The sequence below is a fragment of the Mastomys coucha genome, unplaced genomic scaffold, assembly GCF_008632895.1.
Source record: "Mastomys coucha isolate ucsf_1 unplaced genomic scaffold, UCSF_Mcou_1 pScaffold12, whole genome shotgun sequence".
In the NCBI taxonomy this organism is placed as follows: Eukaryota; Metazoa; Chordata; class Mammalia; order Rodentia; family Muridae; genus Mastomys; species Mastomys coucha.
In genome coordinates, this window is record NW_022196894.1 from 48,624,820 (window position 1) to 48,643,855 (window position 19,036).

Sequence of the window (19,036 nt, forward strand, 5' to 3'; positions counted from 1 at the left end):
CATTTACATTGTCTGCATTTACATGGAATCCTGAAAGAGGATGCTAGGATGAAAAAGAAGCTAAAACAGTAAGTTGTGCTGTCTGTTGGGTGTGGTTTTTCAAACAATAAAATATTGGGTAATAGTATATTTTAAATAATGCATAGTTCAGATCATCCAGTGTGTAGTCCTGTTTTTACATGTGTTCTTCATGTGTCCACACAATCTATTTGACTCTATTTTTTCTTTTCTTTTTTTAACTTTTATTGCTTTACGATGAGAAAAGTTACATGATTTCAATTTATCTGAATTTGTTAACATTTAAAAACATATTTTAAGTAAATAGAATTAAATAACATTCATGTTTCCCTTTTGTACCCAAACTCCTCCCAAAGACCCACCTTTAATATCTACAATAGCTTTTTTGTCATATTCCTTTAAATGTTATAAAATATTATAACAATAAAAATAAGTATTATAAAAGTTGTTTTATATAAAACAACAATCAATTTAACAGTCTTATGAAGATGCTCATCTACAGCAATAGTGAAAATACATTTTTCTCAATGTAAACTTTAAATAACTCCAAACATATTAACTGTATATTTCAAAATAATACATCACTACTAGTATTTTCTTAAAAGAACATAAAAATATAAAGTCTTTTTGTTTGTTTTGTATTTAGTAGAGTTTAAAATCTTGCCTCTTACTGTGGTACAAGCCCAAAATAAGAACAATTTTTAGACATTGGGTTTCATTGTAATAAGGCTGTATTTCAATGACCCTCACATCACCAAAGGATTTTACCTCCATCATAGCTAAGCTGAGAGTTGATAGTTCTGCTGCACCAAGAAATGAATTATAGGCACGATTTTTGGATACAGGCTTCCTGTTATGGTCAAAGCTATTTGACTTGAGTGAGTGACTTTATTCTCAGCCCAGAGAGAACAGGTTATATTCATTTAAGAAATGGTGTGTGTATTAAGATGGTCTATCCATAAAGTCATTCACCAACTATTTCAATGAACAATGGTTCTGCTTGGAGGGTGGCACAGACATTAGGTGAGGGTAAGAATTTGGTTCATTAGCTGTGATAATTTGGAAAAGCATTCATCTCAGAGAAACAGTAACTTATAAAGTCCTCTTCTTCAAACTTGATACAAGAGTTGCAAACGTCAAGCAAAGCATTCAGTCTCACTCTTTGTTGTTCTTTTACAAGCCACCTCCCTAGTTAATCGTCTGTGTTTCTTTTGGGTATATAAATACTTTTGAAATATATAAGCTGTTCTGAAAACCATAGTATACTGTAAAAAACATGAAATAAACAATGCTACTAATAGAGAGGCTGAGATAGAAGAAGCAAAATATCAGGACCCTTATGTTGTACACAGCTAGACACTGTCACAAACAAACAAGCTGAAAGTGTATATAGATTGTAAAATATCGGACCTACTTCTCCAAGTAGTAGTACCAAATTAGAGAGACCATTGGATGACAATCAACAAATTTCTAATTCCTCATATTTTTGGATTTCAATCGATTAGAATATGTTGGTAATATTAATTTTCATATTAAGATATTAAGAAAAAGTAATTGTCACTTCCTGTTGTGTTTGTTGTAAGAAGTGGAATTAGGTTTGTGTGGATTTGTTGAAAGATTACTTTCTTGTTTCTTCTAGGGTGTAGTTTTGATCCTTATGTTGATGTTTTCCATCTATTATCCTTTGTCAGGCTGGATTTGTGGAAAGATACTGTGTAAATTTTGTTTTGTCATGGAATATCTTGTTTTCTCCATCTAAGGTAATTGAGAGTTTTGCTGGGTATAGTAGCCTGGGCTGGCATTTGTGTTCTTGTAGGGTCTGTATGACATCTGCCCAGGATTATTTGACTCTTTTTTAAACATATGCTGGACGTTGCTTGTTCTTCTTCCCTGTAGGGAATAATGAGTGAAACACTGGGCAGTTAATGTGGTTGACTTTTCTTATTTGAAATACAACTGGTTTCTTAACATGGAGAAGATGATGCATTTTTAGGTAAGTTAAACTCTGGAGAAATATGCTAATATTTTGTGTTTCTAATTCCAAAACTTAAAAGATCAAATATTTTAGCCAAAGTCCACTACTTTGTGCTATATATAACAGCTAAGTGTCTTTTTAAGGATACACATAGTAGAGCTCAGTTACAGCTGGCAACTCCTACCTTTTATTCCCTAGTGTTATTGCTTCTTGGTTCTGAGGTTGAGACATTGTTAAATTATTTGACAAATCAAAAATTCTTACAGGAAAAATTACATATTTGTATATTTTAATGTTATTATGCTGACATTGAAAATTAAAGAAATGAGAAGAAAAAGACTCAGTGAAGGCCCAAATTTAACACAAGATTTATGACATCAAATTTGTCCCATTAAACTATGTGAATCACACTTTCAAAAAAATGCAAGATGATATTTATGTCTTACAGGTGGGCAGTGTTTCTACTGGAGTAATACTCATATGAGAGTATAAAACATGTGCATGGCTGAAGTACATCACACAGACTCTAAAACTTATGTCTACTGGGCTTTGTAAAATATTTCAGACTCTTAATTTCAGAAATATCTTAGAGAATAATATAGAACACATATTCTGAAGCTAGACTGCTTTAATTTATGATCTTAGATTTTCCAATATTATATCTATCATCTTGCAAAATCTCTCTGGCTCAGTATATGTGATCTCATTTGAAAAAAGGAAAAATAATAGCAACTCCATCCTTATTAGGAGGCACTGCTATGCACATATATCATAAGTGACATTCAATGTGAGAATATGGAATTGGAGTCCAAGCATGTTGCTTGAAAACTTGGTTCTTCTTCTCATATCTTTTACAACCATGGACAAGTTCTTTAGTTCTCAGGTACAAAATGAGAAAATACTAATATATGTATTATATATATTTATTATATGTATAAATGTATATATATAAGTATTATATGTATATAATATAAAATATATGTAAAATACTAATATATCTATATATATTAGTTTTATATATAGTATATAAAGAACTATTATACACACACATATATGTGTATATATATACATGTATACATATACACATACAAACTGTTGATCTTCAAAATAGAGAACAAAGTCAATACACAAAAAACATATAGAGACCCTGTAACATAAATATTTAATGAATATAAGTTGTTACTACCAGAATTTACATGGTTGGTTCATTAATATTAGAAATTATTGTAGTTTGAAAAGCAATACTATTAAGAATTATGTAAGGACAATGTAAATTAACAGCGACTGTTCTCTGGAGTACAGAAATTTAAGACCATTTTACAAGGTTATTTGATTCATAAGGTACTTTTACATAGATGGTCATGTTTATATTGCACTGGCTTCTTTTCTGTGTCCTTGGCTCAAGCAAGAATGAAGTTATCTGCTGAAGTGGATATTTGTATTCTTCTAGCTATTTCAAATCTTCAAGATGTTTGTGCCTACCACTATTTATGCTTCTTTCTTCAACATGACTTAATTGGATGTGTATCCCTAAGATAAACTAGGAGACTTTATGCTTCTAGTCTATATTTTTTGTGTGTGTTTGTGTGTGTGTATTGTGTGTGAGTATGTGTATGTGTGTGTTAGAGAGAGAGAGAAAGAAGGAGAGAGAGAGAGAGAGAGAGAGAGAGAGAGAGATGAAATTTAAATAAAATCTCACAGACAAATCTTAAAAAAAACTTTTTAAGATAAAATAAGGGAAGCTCAAAATAGCACAGTGTATGTTTTGGTGTCTTCTATCTGTGAGGCACAGGACAAAGGGCTTCTACCTTTGTTAGATTGCTCTCCAAAGGATGAACAGAAATGCAAGAGATGACACCATTTGGATTCATGTTATTTAAAAAGCTTTCTCCAAAGAAAGCAGTAAGGAAGAACAGGACTTACACATTAGGAAATAGAACTAGGCAGAATGAGTTTGATAGGGAATTTGGAAGTTAATTTTAGCATCTTCTGTATTTTTGGCTGTTTCATATCCAGTTAATTTGAGTTAATAAGGTAGGAGGTTCTTCCAATCCATTTAAAAATACTAATGTATGAAACTGCAGAAAAGAGGAAAACAAGTTGTGTGAAGGTAATTCTTCTGTGAATTTAATATTAATAAAAATAAATTTAATCTGAATATATGTAGAACTATTTAGAAAGTGATATGTAGTCTTGTGAAGTATCTGGAGAGTTCCACTTTCCCAGGAGTGTACAAATTAACCTGCCACACTATGGTCATATCATGCCACAGAGAGTTGAGGGAAGTGTTGAGCTTTTTGACATGGGCATCGATCAGACTAATTCTTGCTGTGGAATCTTTACCCTTCTATGGTCTTCACCTGAGGATTCTGTACACCTGTGTCCTTATTTTTTCTTTCTGTTTCTTCTGGTTTAAATTCTTATTTGTCTTTTTAATCTTATTACTTTTCCACAGAATCTGATCTCTTAAAGAACAGGATTAGATATATCCATCTGGTAATTTATAGTTAATAATAGACACTGAATTACATATTTATCTCTGGTATTAGTTTCTGAAATTGTTGGGGAAGAGGCTAAGCCAACAGTGTTGCATAATTTACAGAGTTCTGGTATATACCCTTTAAAAATTTACCTAATTTTTAAACTACAGGCTTAGGTTTGAATATTTGGACCTAGATTCAAATTTATGTATTAAATATACACATTTTTTGATTGACTAGATGATACTGTGTGAGGTTGGAGATGCCCAAATAGCATATAATCATTAGACTATAAATATATCAAGTAAGCATATAAAAGGAGTACTCTGATCCCTGGTCTCAGGCAGGACCACCTGGGAGGTTCAGGCTACAGAAGTGGCAGGATACCTGGGACAGGATCCTTCCTTCTACAACTAAGAGAGATGGCATATACAGAACCCTATCTGTGCACCTTTCCTGCAAGCAGAGAGCTTCTCTCTAGGGAGTGCTCTGAACTAGGGTCTCAGCTGGGTGGAACCAGCTGAGAGCCACAGGCCACAGAAGCTGCAGCCTTCATTCATCCATCACACCCAGGAGGGATGGCTGATACACAGCCTTCTGCACACAGGTCCTACCAGGTTAGAGCTGATCATCCAGAAGTGCTGACACAGGCTGACACAGGCATAAGGACTCAGCCAGAGATAGCAAGAACATCTAACATCAGAGATTAACAGAGGCTAAAGGCTAACACAAGAATATTACCAACAGAAACCAAGACTACTTGGCTTCATCAGAACCTAGTACTCCCACCACAGCAAGTCCACTGGATATCCCAACACACTGGAAAAAAAGATATGGATCTAAAATCATATCTCATGATGGTAATAGAGCAATTTAAGAAGGACATAAATTACTCCCTTAAAGAAATACAGAACATAGGTAAAGAGGTACAAGCCCTTAAAGAGGAAACACAAAAAAATCCCTTAAAGAATTACAGAAGAACACAAGTAAACACGTAGAAGCCCTTAAAGAAGAAACACAAGAATCCCTTAAAGAATTATGGGAAAGCACAACCAAACAGATGAAGGAATTGAACAAAACCATCAAGGACCTAAAAATGGAAGTAGAAACAATTAAGAAATCACAAAGGGAGACAACTCTGGAGATAGAAAACCTTGGAAAGAAGTCAGGAGCTATAGATGCAAGCATCACCAACAGAATACAAGAGATAGAAGAGAGAATCTCAGGTGCAGAAGATACCACAGAAAACATTGACACAACAGTCAAAGAAAACACAAAATGCAAAAAGCTCCTAATCCAAAACATCTAGGAAATCCAGGACACAATGAGTATACCAAACCTAAGGATAATAGGTATAGAAGAGAGTGAAGACTTCCAACTTAAAGGGACAGTAAATATCTTCAACAAAATTAAAGAAGAAAACTACCCAAACCTAAAAAAAGAGATGCCCATGAACATACAAGAAGCCTACAGAACTCCAAATAGTTTGGATCAGAAAAGATATTCCTCCCACCACATAATAATAAAAACACCAACTGCACAAAACGAAGAAAGAATATTAAAAGCAGTGAGGGAAAAAGGTCAAATAACATATAAAGGCAGACCTATCAGAATTACATCAGACTTCTTGCCAGAGACTATGAAAGCCAGAAGGTCCTGGGTTGATGTAATACAGACCCTAAGAGAACAGAAACGACAGCCCAGGCTACTATACCCAGCAAAATTTTCAATCACCATAGATGGAGAAAACAAAATATTCCATGACAAATCCAAATTCACACAATATATTTCTACAAATCCACTCCTTCAAAAAATAATAAATGGAAAACTCCAACACAAGGAGAGAAATAACATCCTAGAAAAAGCAAGAAAGTCATCTTCCAACAAGACTAAAAGAAGATAGCCACATGAACAGAATTCCAACTATAACAACAAAAATAACAGGAAGCAACAATTACTTTTCCTTAATATCTATTAATGTCAATGGTCTCAATTCCCCAATAAAAAGATTATCACACTGGGTATGTAAACAGGACCCAACATTTTGTTGCATACAGGAAACCCACCTCAGTGACAAAGACAGATACTGCCTCAGAATAAAAAGCTGGAAAACAATTTTCCAAGCAAGTGGTACCAAGAAACAAGCTGGAGTAACTATTCTAATACCAAATAAAATCAGCTTTCCACCTAAAGTGATCAAAAAAGATAAGGAGGGACACTTAATACTCATCAAAGATATGATCTACCAAGATGAACTCTCAATACTGAACCTCTATGCTCCAAATGCAAGGGAGCATACATAAAAGAAACTTCACTAAAACTCAAAGCACACATAGCTCCACACACAACAATAGTCCCAATGGACAGATCATGGAATCAGAAACTAAACAAAGACACAGTGAGATAACAGAAGTTATGAAACTGATGGATTTAACAGATATTTATAGACCTTTTTATCCTAAAACAAAAGGATATACATTCTTCTTAGCACCTCATGGTACCTTCTTCAAAACTGACCATATAATTGGTCACAAATCAGGCCTCAAGAGATACAAGAAGATTGGAATAATTCCTTGCATCATATCAGATCACCATGGACTAAGGCTGCTCCTTAATAACAACATAAACAATAGAAAGCCCACGTGCATGTGGAAGCTTAACAACAGTCTACTCACTGATAACCTGGTCAAAGAAGAAATAAAGAAAGAAATGAAAGACTTTCTAGAGTTTAATGAAAATGAAGCCATAACATAACCAAACTTATGGGACACCAGGAAAGCAGTCCTAAGAGGAAAACTCATAGTTCTAAGTGCCTCACAAAAGAAACTGGAGAGAGCATACACCAGCAATTTGACAGCACATCTGAAAGTGCTAGAACAAAAGAAGCAAATTCACCCAAGTGGACTCGAAGGCAGGAAATAATCAACCTCAGGCCTGAAATAAACCAAATGGAAACAAAAAGAACTATAAAAAGAATCAGCCAAATCAGGAACTGGTTCTTTGAGAAAATCAACAAAATAGATAAACCCTTAGCCAGACTAACTAGAGGGCACAGAAACAGTATCCTAATTAACAAGATCAGAAGTGAAAAGGGAGACATAACAACAGACACTGAGGAAATTAAAAAAAAAAAATATTGGATCCTACTATAAAAGCCTATACTCAACAACACTGGAAAACCTGGATGAAATGGACAATTTTCTAGACAGATACCAGGTACCAAAGTTAAATCAAGATCAGATCAACAATCTAAACTGTACTAAATTGTGAGCAACTGTGATAAAAACTTCATGGTATTGGTACAGTGACAGTTAGGTAGGTCAATGGAATAGAGTAGAAGAACCAGAAATGAACCCACACACCTATGGACACTTGATCTTTGAGAAAGAAGCTAAAAACATCCAGCGGCAAAAAGAGCATTTTCAACAAATGGTGCTGCCTTAACTGGCAGTTAGCATGTAGAAGAATGCAAATTGATCTACTCCTATCTCCTTGTACAAAACTCAAGTCCAAGTGAATCAAGGACCTCCACATAAAACCATATACACTGGTACTAACAGAAGAAAAAGTGGGGAAGAGCCTGGAGCACATAGGCACAGGGGAAATTTTCCTGAACAGAACACCAATAGCTCATGCTCTAAGATCAAGAATTGACAAATGGGACCTCATAAAATTACAAAGCTTCTGTAAGGCAAAGAACATTGTTAATAGGACAAAACAGCAACCAACAGATTGGGAAAAGATCTTTACCAATCTACATCTGATAGAGGGCTAATATCCAATATGTACAAAGAACTCAAGAAGTTAGACTCCAGAGAATCAAATAGCCCAATTAAAAAAATGGGGTGGGTATAGACTAAACAAATAATTCTCATCTGAGGAATATCAAATGGCTGAGAAGCACCTAAAGAAATGTTCAACATCCTTAGTAATCAGGAAAATGCAAATCATAACAACCGTGAGGTTCCACCTCATACCAGTCAGAATGGCTTAGATCAAAAACTCAGGTGACAGCAGATGCTGGCAAGGATGTGGAGAAAGAGAAACACTCTTTCATTGCTGGTGGGATGGCAAGCTGGTACAACCACTCTGGAAATCAGTTTGGCGGTTCCCCAGGAAATTGGACATAGTACTACCAGAGGACCCAGCTATACCACTCCTGGGCATATATCTAGAAAATGTTCCAACATGTAATAAGGACACATGCTCCACTATGTTCATAGCAGCCTTATTTATAATAGCCAGAAACTAGAAACATCCCAGACTTCCCTCAACAGAGGAATGGATACAGAAAATGTGGTACATCTACACAATGGAGTACTACTCAGCTATTAAAAACAATAAGTTTATGAAATTCTTAGGGAAATGGATGGATCTGGAGAATATCATCCTGACTGAGGTAATGCAATCACAAAAGAACACACATGGCATGTGCTCTCTGATAAGTGGATATTAGTCTTGAAGCTCAGAATACCCAAAATACCATCCACAAACCACAAGAAACTCAAGAAGGAAAACCAACGTGTGGATGCTTCATTCCTTCTTAAAAGGGGGAACAAAATATACATGGAAGGAGTTACAGAGACAAACTATGGAGCAGAGTCTGAAAGAAGGACAATCTAGAGACTGCTCCATCTGTGAATCCTTTCCATATTCAATCATCAAACCCAGAGTGTATTGTGGATGTCAGCAAGTGCTGGTTGAAAAGAGTCTGATATAGTTGACTTCTGAGAGGCTCTGACAGTGCCTGAGTAATACAGAAGTAGAGACTCACAACCATCCATTGGACTGAGCATAGGGTCCCCAATGAAGAAACTAGAGAAAGGACCCAAGAAGCTGAAGGGTTTGCAGCCTCTTAGGATGAACAACTATATGAACTATTACCCTCAGAGCTCCCAGAGACTAAATCATCAATAAAAGAGCACACATGGTGGGACTCATGGCTCCGCAGCATATGTATAGCAGAGGATGGCCTAGTCAGTTATCAATGGGAGGAGAGGCCCTTGGTCCTGTGATGATTTATGCCCCAGTGTAGGGGAATGCCAGGGCCAGGAAGTGGAAGAGGGTGAGTTGGTTAACAAGGTGAGGGGGGAGGAAACAGGGTTTGTCTTTTGTTTTTGTTTTTGCTTTTGATATTTTTTCTGAGGGGTAACCAGGAGAGGAGATATCATTTGAAATGTAAATAAAGTTATTTGAAAATATCTAAGAAAAAATAATGAAAAAATAAAAATCAACTTTCAAACATTAAAAAAACAGCATATAAAGTTACATAGTATTCTCTGGTCAATTGGTTGGTTTATCATAGATATTTCTGATTATATGTGAAAGTATTTTCTAAGTACCATCTTCAGTAGAACTGTTTGGGTAAGTTCTTATAGCTATTGATTTCACTTTAATTCCATAAGAGAGGTATCATAATAACTAAAGGTAACACTTGGAATTCTACACTAAAAACACCACCAACCTAACTATCACATTGAATAATATATGAGACCAATGCTCTATTATATCAAAGCATGCTAACTTTCTTGTCATAAATATATTAAATAACACCAGTAATGATAACAATGATGGGTACCTTCAGATATTTCTTTAGTAAATTTTAAGAGAAACAAAGTATATTACTATAGTAATTTCACAGATATGATGAGGATTAGGCTTCACAAGTGACCTAATTACTCTGTGAAACCATGAAATACAATTACACCTCAATTCACAATGTGGCTTGATAGCAGAATTGGAAACTGAAGCCAGAAAACCCATTTTCTTCCCCTAGTGAGTTTTTGAGTAACCTGAATGAATAAGGACAGGATTTATTGTTTATTACCCAGCTCCTACATGATTTCATCTTGGATTCTTCTTTGATTCCATCTGTGAGTTTTCTTTAAGGAATGGCCAGCTACTCATGGCTTGTCGTGTCTCTGCATTTCCCATGGGGAATAAATGCACTTTTATGATGAGATTCAGGATGTGCTACCCAAACCACTCTAAACTGGAAGAATTTCAGAAAAGTCATAGAGAACCAAGGATGTTTTTGACCTTCTCCTATTCTTTTTTTCTAAAGCAGGGAGTAAAACCCAGGATGGATTGCATCATCTGCCAAGGAAGTTGGCTTTAAGACCTTCATATAAGAGTGCCCTCTGTAAACCTAGATGCAGGAACTTTCTTACCTCCAAAGGTTCTGTTTCCAAATATAGAAAAATCTGACCAAATCGTTCTTGCTGAGTTTCTCTCCTTTTATTACCGTCAGCTCATATGATTTTTCAGCATTATATTTTTCTACTACTACCCACTATATCACTATAAAAACATTTAGGGTTACTGATCCTTCAAGATTTCATTTCCTTGTGAAATTTCCTCAATCCTCTGAAGCACGGAGTAATTGAATTTGAGTGTTTCTTTCCTTCTTTTTCTTTTCTTTTTTAAAAATCTGGCTTTTGTTATAGAGTAATCATCTATGAACTTATGTTTTCCCCATGTCTTACAGTTTTAGAAAGTCATTCTTCTTGGTTAGTGACACACTCTCATCACTGGAACCAACCTGGTGCAGGTGGCATGTCCATTCACATGGGGAAGAACCTACAAGCAACTGGAGAGGCACAACATTAGAATAGGTCTTGTGCATTTATGTGCTCCCTCTTTCACTTTATTCTTTCATCTTAACTTTGCATTTCTTTATGATATTTTACCCTATGTGCCCAAACTAATAGGTTGCCTCATTTTACAGTTCAACAAAGCAGTGTAGGTCATGTATCTCTTGTCTGAAATGCCTAGGACCATCAATGTTTAAGATCTGACTTCAAGTTTTAGAATGCTTGCGAAGATTTTTTATTAGTTAAATGATCCAAATATAAACATTTTCAGTCCAAAATGTTCTGAAAGGCTTTACCAGCAAGTTCAGTATCTGTGAAGATTTTGGAGCTTGTGAGGTTTAGGTTAGGAATGCTCATTCTTATAAACATAGCAACCTCTTTATTTACCTTCTTAATACTAGGAATGGTGTCCAATTTTCTTCATACAGAGGGGGCTTTGGAATTTATTTCTTTGTACTAATGAATGATGATGTATGACTAAGTATATATAAAGCTCTGTTATGAGTTTTTAATACGAATTATCATATATACACATATATATTACATAATATGCACACACATGCATGTGCGCACCTTTGTTCGCATGCACACACACACACACACACACACATCTTGTAGTATAGGTGTAAGAATTTCTGGTACAAACTCATGAACAGAAAGATGTTGTGGTAAATATTAATTGGGGGTTGCTATTCCACTTTAGCTCATTTTGCTCCCAAATAAAAGACACAAAACCTTTTTAATTATTTATTGAAATTTTTTATTAGATTTTTTTTCACATTTATCTTTTTTGGATATTTTTAAATTTACATTTCAAATGTTATGCCCTTTCCTAGTTTCCCTCCCTCCTGGAAACACCTTATCACATCCTCCCTCCTGAGGGTGTTCCTCCACCCACCCACCCCTTCCCCCCTCCTCACCCTTGATTCCCCTACACTGGGGCATCCATGGAATCTTCATAGGACCAAGGACCTCTCCTTCCATTGGTCCATGACAAGCCCATTCTCTGCTAAATATGCAGCTGGAATCATGTGATGGCTCAATCCCTTGGAGTTCTGAACAGCCTGGTTGGTTGATATTGTTCTTCTTCCTATGAGCTTGAAACCCCTTTCAACTCTTTCAGTCCCTTCTCTAACTTTATTTACATTTCAAATGTTATCCATTTTCCTGGTTTCCCCTCTGAAAACCCCCTATCCTATCTCCCTTCCCAATTCCTTCTATGAGGGTGTTACCTCATCTACCCACCCATTCCTCCCTCCTTGTCCTGGCATTCCCCAACACTAGAGCATCTAACCTTCACAGGACCAAGAGCCTCTCCTCCCTTTGAGGCCCAACAAGGCCATCCTCTGCTACATACATGGCTGGAGCCATGGGTTCCTCCATGTGTACTCTTTGGTTGATGGGATACTGGTTGGTTCATATTGTTGTTTTTCTTATGTGATGGCATACCCTTTCAGCTTTTTTCAGTCCTTTAACTTCTTCATTGGGGACCCTGTGCTCAGTCCAATGGTTGGCTGCAAGCATCCACCTCTGTATTTGTCAGGCTCTGGCAGAGCTTCTCAGGAGACAGCTCTATCAGGCTCCTGTCAGCAAGCACTTGTTGGCATCCCTAATAGTGCCTGGGTTTGGTAACTGTATATGAGATGGAACCCCAGGTAGTGCTGGGCAGATATCAAACGTCTATACTATTTTGTCTACTTCTCTGTCAAGAACCCTGAGATATAACTTGCCATGTTCCACTTGTGCTATTCTTAAGCCAAGTATCCAACCTTCCTGGCCATGCTGTCATGATCTACCTACTCCATGACACCTACTTCCTTCTTTGGTCTGTGTTTCAGATCCCAAGCCCTGGGAACCCTACCTACCTCACTTCTGCCCAGCTTTAGGCATTTGTATTGACCAATCAGGGATAAGCTGGGGGGGGCAAGATTACATAACATCACTTTATATACATAAGGATCTCCTCATAGGGGGCAACCAGATCTTGGGGACTAGTATTAAGCAATATAATACATAACAACAAACCAAACCTCAATCAATAGAAGGATTTCACCTTAGGGTACATCTACTCAATATCGCCTCCTGACTACTTAGAAAAGAACTGGTTTGTTTTCCCTGTTTTTTGGAGAAAAGCTTAGCTGTAATCAGTGCCTCTAATTTCTCTCTGAATGCTTCAAATCTTTAATTACAATCACTCTTCTCCATATTAATGTAACTATTCCTGTGTGTTTGACCCTTTTTTTAGAGTGTTTTTTTTTTTTTTCTATTTTACTAACTCCCAAGTAGTAGATCAGGATATTGGTGAGTAATGGGCTTAGACCCTGGGTCTGCTGTTTTCCAAATGTAGTTTCTTAATCAAGCTAGTAAGTCTGTTCTGGCTTGGTCTCTCCATCAGTAATGAGCCTGTTATTAGGAATATTTTCACAAATTTGTTATGAGAATCAAACTGTATTATACATATAGTTAAGGAAGTTGTAACACATAGAAATATATTAGCCATCACATTTTACTATTTTATTTGTTAGCTTTTTATCCCTAGCGTATTCATTATAATTAGTGTTTCCCACAATACTTGGTTAGATTCATTATGCTTGCTGATTCCTCTGCTTCCCATTGTTTCTTGCCTCCTACTTCCTCATTAACATTAATTTCTAACCCCCTTCCTGAATTGTCTTCTAATCATTTCTCTGATAAGTATTTGTGAGTGGTAATCTTCAAAGACTGAACATATTTTCCTTTTGCTTTGATTCTGTGTTGTGATTTATCTCTGCTGGAATTTCAGAAGGAATATTTTAACTCAACCCTTGAAAGCTCAACATTTTCCTCCCTTTATTGCACCTTACCAGCAGCATTCTAAAAACATGTTTTTGTTTATTTGACTATGATTCTTTCTTTTTTCTCTGAATGCTTATAAGATAATTTCTTTGATTTGGGCCTGGTTATCTATCTATCTATCTATCTATCTATCTATCTATCTATCTATCTTCTTAAATCTAAAACTTTATGCTTTCCGGTAATTATGGGCAATTTTCAGGGAATTTCTTTTGCCTGTAACATGTCACTACATATAATTCTATAGTTTTAGCAGCTAAGGAAACTGAACCCTGGAGGTGAATGCCATTTCTATCATCAATAATAACAAAAGTAGTTTTTATAATAAATCTACAGACATTTATCTTAGTAATGATATCAATAATATAAAGATCTCATTGTTCTCTTTCTAATTGCCATCCCATATTTTTAAAGTATTTGGTACATGAGAGGGTGTGATGGTTTGAATGAGAATGGTCTTCACAGGCTCTAATTCTTGAATGCTTAGTCATTAGGGAATGGCATTACTTGGAAGGGATTGGGAAGTTTGGTCTTGTTAGAGTAGGTTTGCCCTTGTTGTAGGAAGTGTGTCACTGGGGATGGGCTTTGAGGTTTCAAGGGCCCAAGAAAGTTCTATCTTCCTGATGCCTACAAATTCAGATGTAGAACTCTTAGGTACTTCTCCAGTACCATGTCTGCCTGCATGCTGCAATGCTTACTGCCAAGAACACAATGGATTAATCCTGTAACTGTAAGCAAGGACAAATTAAATGTGTTCCTTTGTAAGAGTTCCAGTTGTCATGGTGTCTTTAAGTTTATGTTTGTGTATGAGAATTCTGGTTAAAATCTTGTTACTACCCATGAAGGATTCAAACAATATTCATCTGTGTTGATCTGAATAGGGAATATCTTTGCTAATCTTTAAAACCTGTAACTATCAGTTAAATATGTATATACTTAAGGGTTCTGAAGGCACAGAACCACATAAGTGGACCTAGTTGTGACTACATGTATCTTATAATTAAGAGGCAGAGGAAAAATTTTTTTTAAAAAAGAACAAGGCAAAGCAATGTGGTCATAGAATAAGTCACAAGCCCAGGACTAACTAAATCCACCAAATTCTAAATTTTGACCTCTGGCTGACATTCAGTCACAAAATCAGAAATCATTTTCTACAGTAGCTATCAGTCCTGAGTCTGGCTTGGCCATGTAAGGGGCAATATAACATGGTTTCCTGCCCCTGAAACAGAGCCAGAAGGGTGTGGGCCTCCATAAGTGTTGATGGTTGCTGTGAGTGTAAGGATTGTTTGTATAATAGTGTACACATTTTCATGTTCCTCCTTAGAGAAATGTCCTCTCTGTCAAGGTTAATGACTCCATGGTAATCAGAGAGCACAAATCTGAGAGATGAAGGTGTGTTTGTGTCTCAGCAAAATAATAGAATGCTGAAACTTTCAGGACAGCCATTAAAGCTGTGGGAATAAACACTGAAAACATGAATTAAAAAAATATATAATTTCTCAACTATGTAAAATATAAATATGCAATATTAATTGAATAAGGAGCTTCACAGATCTAAAGAACAGAGGCAGCCGCACTATGAGCCAGCTTCTCAGGAAGACACTAGAGAAAGGGATAAACAGATTTAGGGAACAGTGATTCCAAGGCAAGATCCCACCCAACTAAGTTTTTGTTTTTGTTTGTTACAAAGGCCAGTCAGTTCTTGAGTTCAGGGTCAGCCTGGGACAGAGATAGTTTAGGTCCTGGCTTATTCGGAATAGTAATTTCAGGGCAAGGTCCCACCCAGCTATCTAATTGTCTGTGCTTGGCTTGCTGTCTCTAAGAGTCAAGAGACAGAGGTCATGGGATGCTGATTCATGGGATAATCAAAAGAGAACCTGGTGTAATGCCTGGATTGATATGTAAATAAAAACTGGGCATTTGCTCTTCAAGAGATGAACTATCCAGAGAGGTTTTAGAATAGCTAGGAAAAGTTGTCTTTAGGAGTGGCTATAGAGAGAGCAATCTGAAAGTTGTCTCGAGCAGAAGACATCAAGAGAGGAGAGAAAGAGAGCGAGCATTCTGGAAAGGTGTTTTGAGCAGAACAAAGGCGGTAAGCTTGTAACACATGATTTGACTCTGAGTCATTTGTTTCGATGCCCCCAGACACACCTTCTCTCAGAACGCCTCTCTAAGCTGAGGCTGGTTCTTGACATATCAGTATATGATGCTTCACCCAGCAGAGGTGTTCATTAAATTCTTGAAGGATACATTTTCCATTTATGCTGGAGTCTTTCAGTATTTCACCATTGTCTATGGTACTTCTGCTTCTATATGGCACTGCTGAATTTGGAGAATGGGTGGGACATCTGATGGAAGCTGATTACAACCTCAGAGGTTTAGGGTGTGTCTCTCAGATATGGAACTGGAACATTGGTTTGGCACAGGTAGAGGTTCATCTCTAACTCTCATGCACACAAAGGAATCAGGAATTTTATTATGTAGAAATGTTTGCTTACAAAGTGAACTGATCTGAAAAACAAAGAAGGCAGATGCGTGCTGTAGATAATGGGAATGGAATACAGAGTAGCAGACACATCTTGCTCTGTAATTTCCACAGGCTTTGGCACTTTTAGTTGATTCATGACTGGAGACTCTCATATCACTGTCTTCTTTAAAGACTCTTCATTGAGTCTCATAATTATACTAGGACAGGAACAATAACTCTATTTCCCACACACCTGAGGGGTGGGATTGACCCGTGAGCATTTGTTACTGTGAGGTTATGTCTTATATAATATCATAACTAATCATATATATTTTCTGATTGTTGTGGTGTATTTTTAAATGTTCTTTCCTTGCCAGAATCACAATTTAAAATGATAATAATTACTATGCCTCTTAGAAAAATAACTGATATCCTTAAATAGGTTGTTTTCTGTGCAGCACACAATTACCAACAAGTCTAAAGGTGTTATATTGAATAATAATATCCTGCATCCTCTACTATACACATCCCAAATGTAGAGTGACATTTCCTGCTGATGTTGGAAGGTCTTCTTGGCCCACTCCTATAGTAATTAGGATGCTATTCCAGCCCAGTTTCAAGAGAGTACAATGTGGAGCCAACACATGAACTATCAACCTGATTTATGTTTCTTTGCAAGCTCTTTTTCATGGGGAAACCGTCAAAACATAATTGCTTCTTCTGATAAGTATTAACAATTTATCTTAATAAGCACCTTAGTTTTATTTCCTGTTTTCATGAAATGATATCCCGAGTAAAGGCAACTTAATGTAGAAAGGGCTTATTTAATTCACAATTTCATGTTGTATTCCATCATTGTGTGGTAACTTGAAGTAAGGACTTGAAGTCCTTAGACACATTATATTCACAGTCAAAAGTAGAAAGCAATGAATTAATGCATGCGCACACATGTCCCATCTTCCTACCACCCACTTTAAGTATATGACATGGATAAATCAACTCTATACTGGTTTTAAACAGGAAAATCTCTTCTGGCTGGCTAGCTCACATCTGGCCAGAAAGTGCTATTCAGGCTCTAGGGGAGAAAAGACACTGATGACGTTACCTAACACTGGACCATGTATCCTAAAATTCTCTCCAGCCAGGCAAGATGTGTCTACTTATGAAATAGTGGCATGGCAATTATGAGGTAAACAAGTGGTTTCTGATTAGATATGAAATTTGCTGTATAGGAGGGATTAGCTGATTCACATGGTGACTATCAGAATTCAGAACCCTAAAGCAAAGGATTTGCTGTATTTGGTGGGGTCCACTCTCAACCCAATGAGCCCTTTCCCCACCACGAGCTCTGGCTCAGAAAATGTCACAGTGGAGCAGTTTACTTCGTTCTGGTGTTCCTGTGGGCAGGCCACTCTGGGTGTTGTCCTGTCCATCTTTCTGCAATGTTGTTTAATTCTATTTTGAGTTTTCAATTTCCTACTCATCTTTCAACCTATCTTTATCACCCAGTGTCTGTTCATATTGCCTGTATCCTGCTATTTTTCTCTCAAGCCCCTTCTCCTGCAATGCTTTAAAACTTTCTTGATTTCTACCATCATCCCATGCTGTGTACTTACATCTGAAGATTTTGAGCTGGGAACTTCAGATGAGAGGGAACATAGCCTGTCTGTCCTTCTGGATTTGACTAAATTTACTCAGTTCTTTTTTTATTTCCATCGGGACACCTGCAAATTCACTTTTCTTTACAGCAGAAGAGTATTCCGTTGTGTATGTATACCACAACTTCAGTTTCAATCCACCAATGGCAGGATAGTTAGATTGCTTCCATGCCTAGCTATTGTGAATAGAGTATCACTGAAGGTGGCAGAGCTAGTTATCTGTGGAGGAGGATGTCAAGTTTTATCTCTGGGTATTTATCATTATTACCTTGCAGATAACTTGAAAAATAACACACATTCTTTGAATTTTTCATTTGAATGACTGATTCTTTGTTTCCAAACATTGTACTTTCCTCACTCTATTTGTTCATCTTTTAAGAGCACCTAAAACATCTTTTATTGGTAAAGGTTTCCTTAACCTCCATTATGTACAGTCACATACCACGTCTGTAACAATTTTCATACTGTGTAATATTATTGTTCATTGTCCATTTCATTCATTAAATTATGAATACTCCAACAATACTACAGTCTTGGTCAATGTTATCAGTCCTCAGTCTTGGCATTACTACCTTTCTAATTTAACTCCAAGTACATTTCAGGTAGTCCACATATTTCTTCAGGCTAAGGGAAAACATTATTTCTTTTTAAATTTGCTTGCAATATTAAGTACAGAGTACTTAATTCAGTAGCTAATTGCATTCTGTATTTTCTACTCTGACACATTTTATAGTGATAAATCTCGGGGGTAAAACATTAGTAAATGAAATTGGAATTTAAACCATAACAAATTTGCTTTTGCTAGGTTGCTAGATCCCTACTTTTGATGGATAGTCCATTATGCTCACTGTGTTTACTCTCTTCTTATCAGAACTGACTAGAATATTTCATGGCAATAACTGATGTACTACAGACCCTGAGATTCTTGTCAGTAGTTAGGAATCATTATACAATTTTTACTTATTGAAAATAAGTTTGCGATACTGGAGAGATGACTATATGGCTAAGAGTAT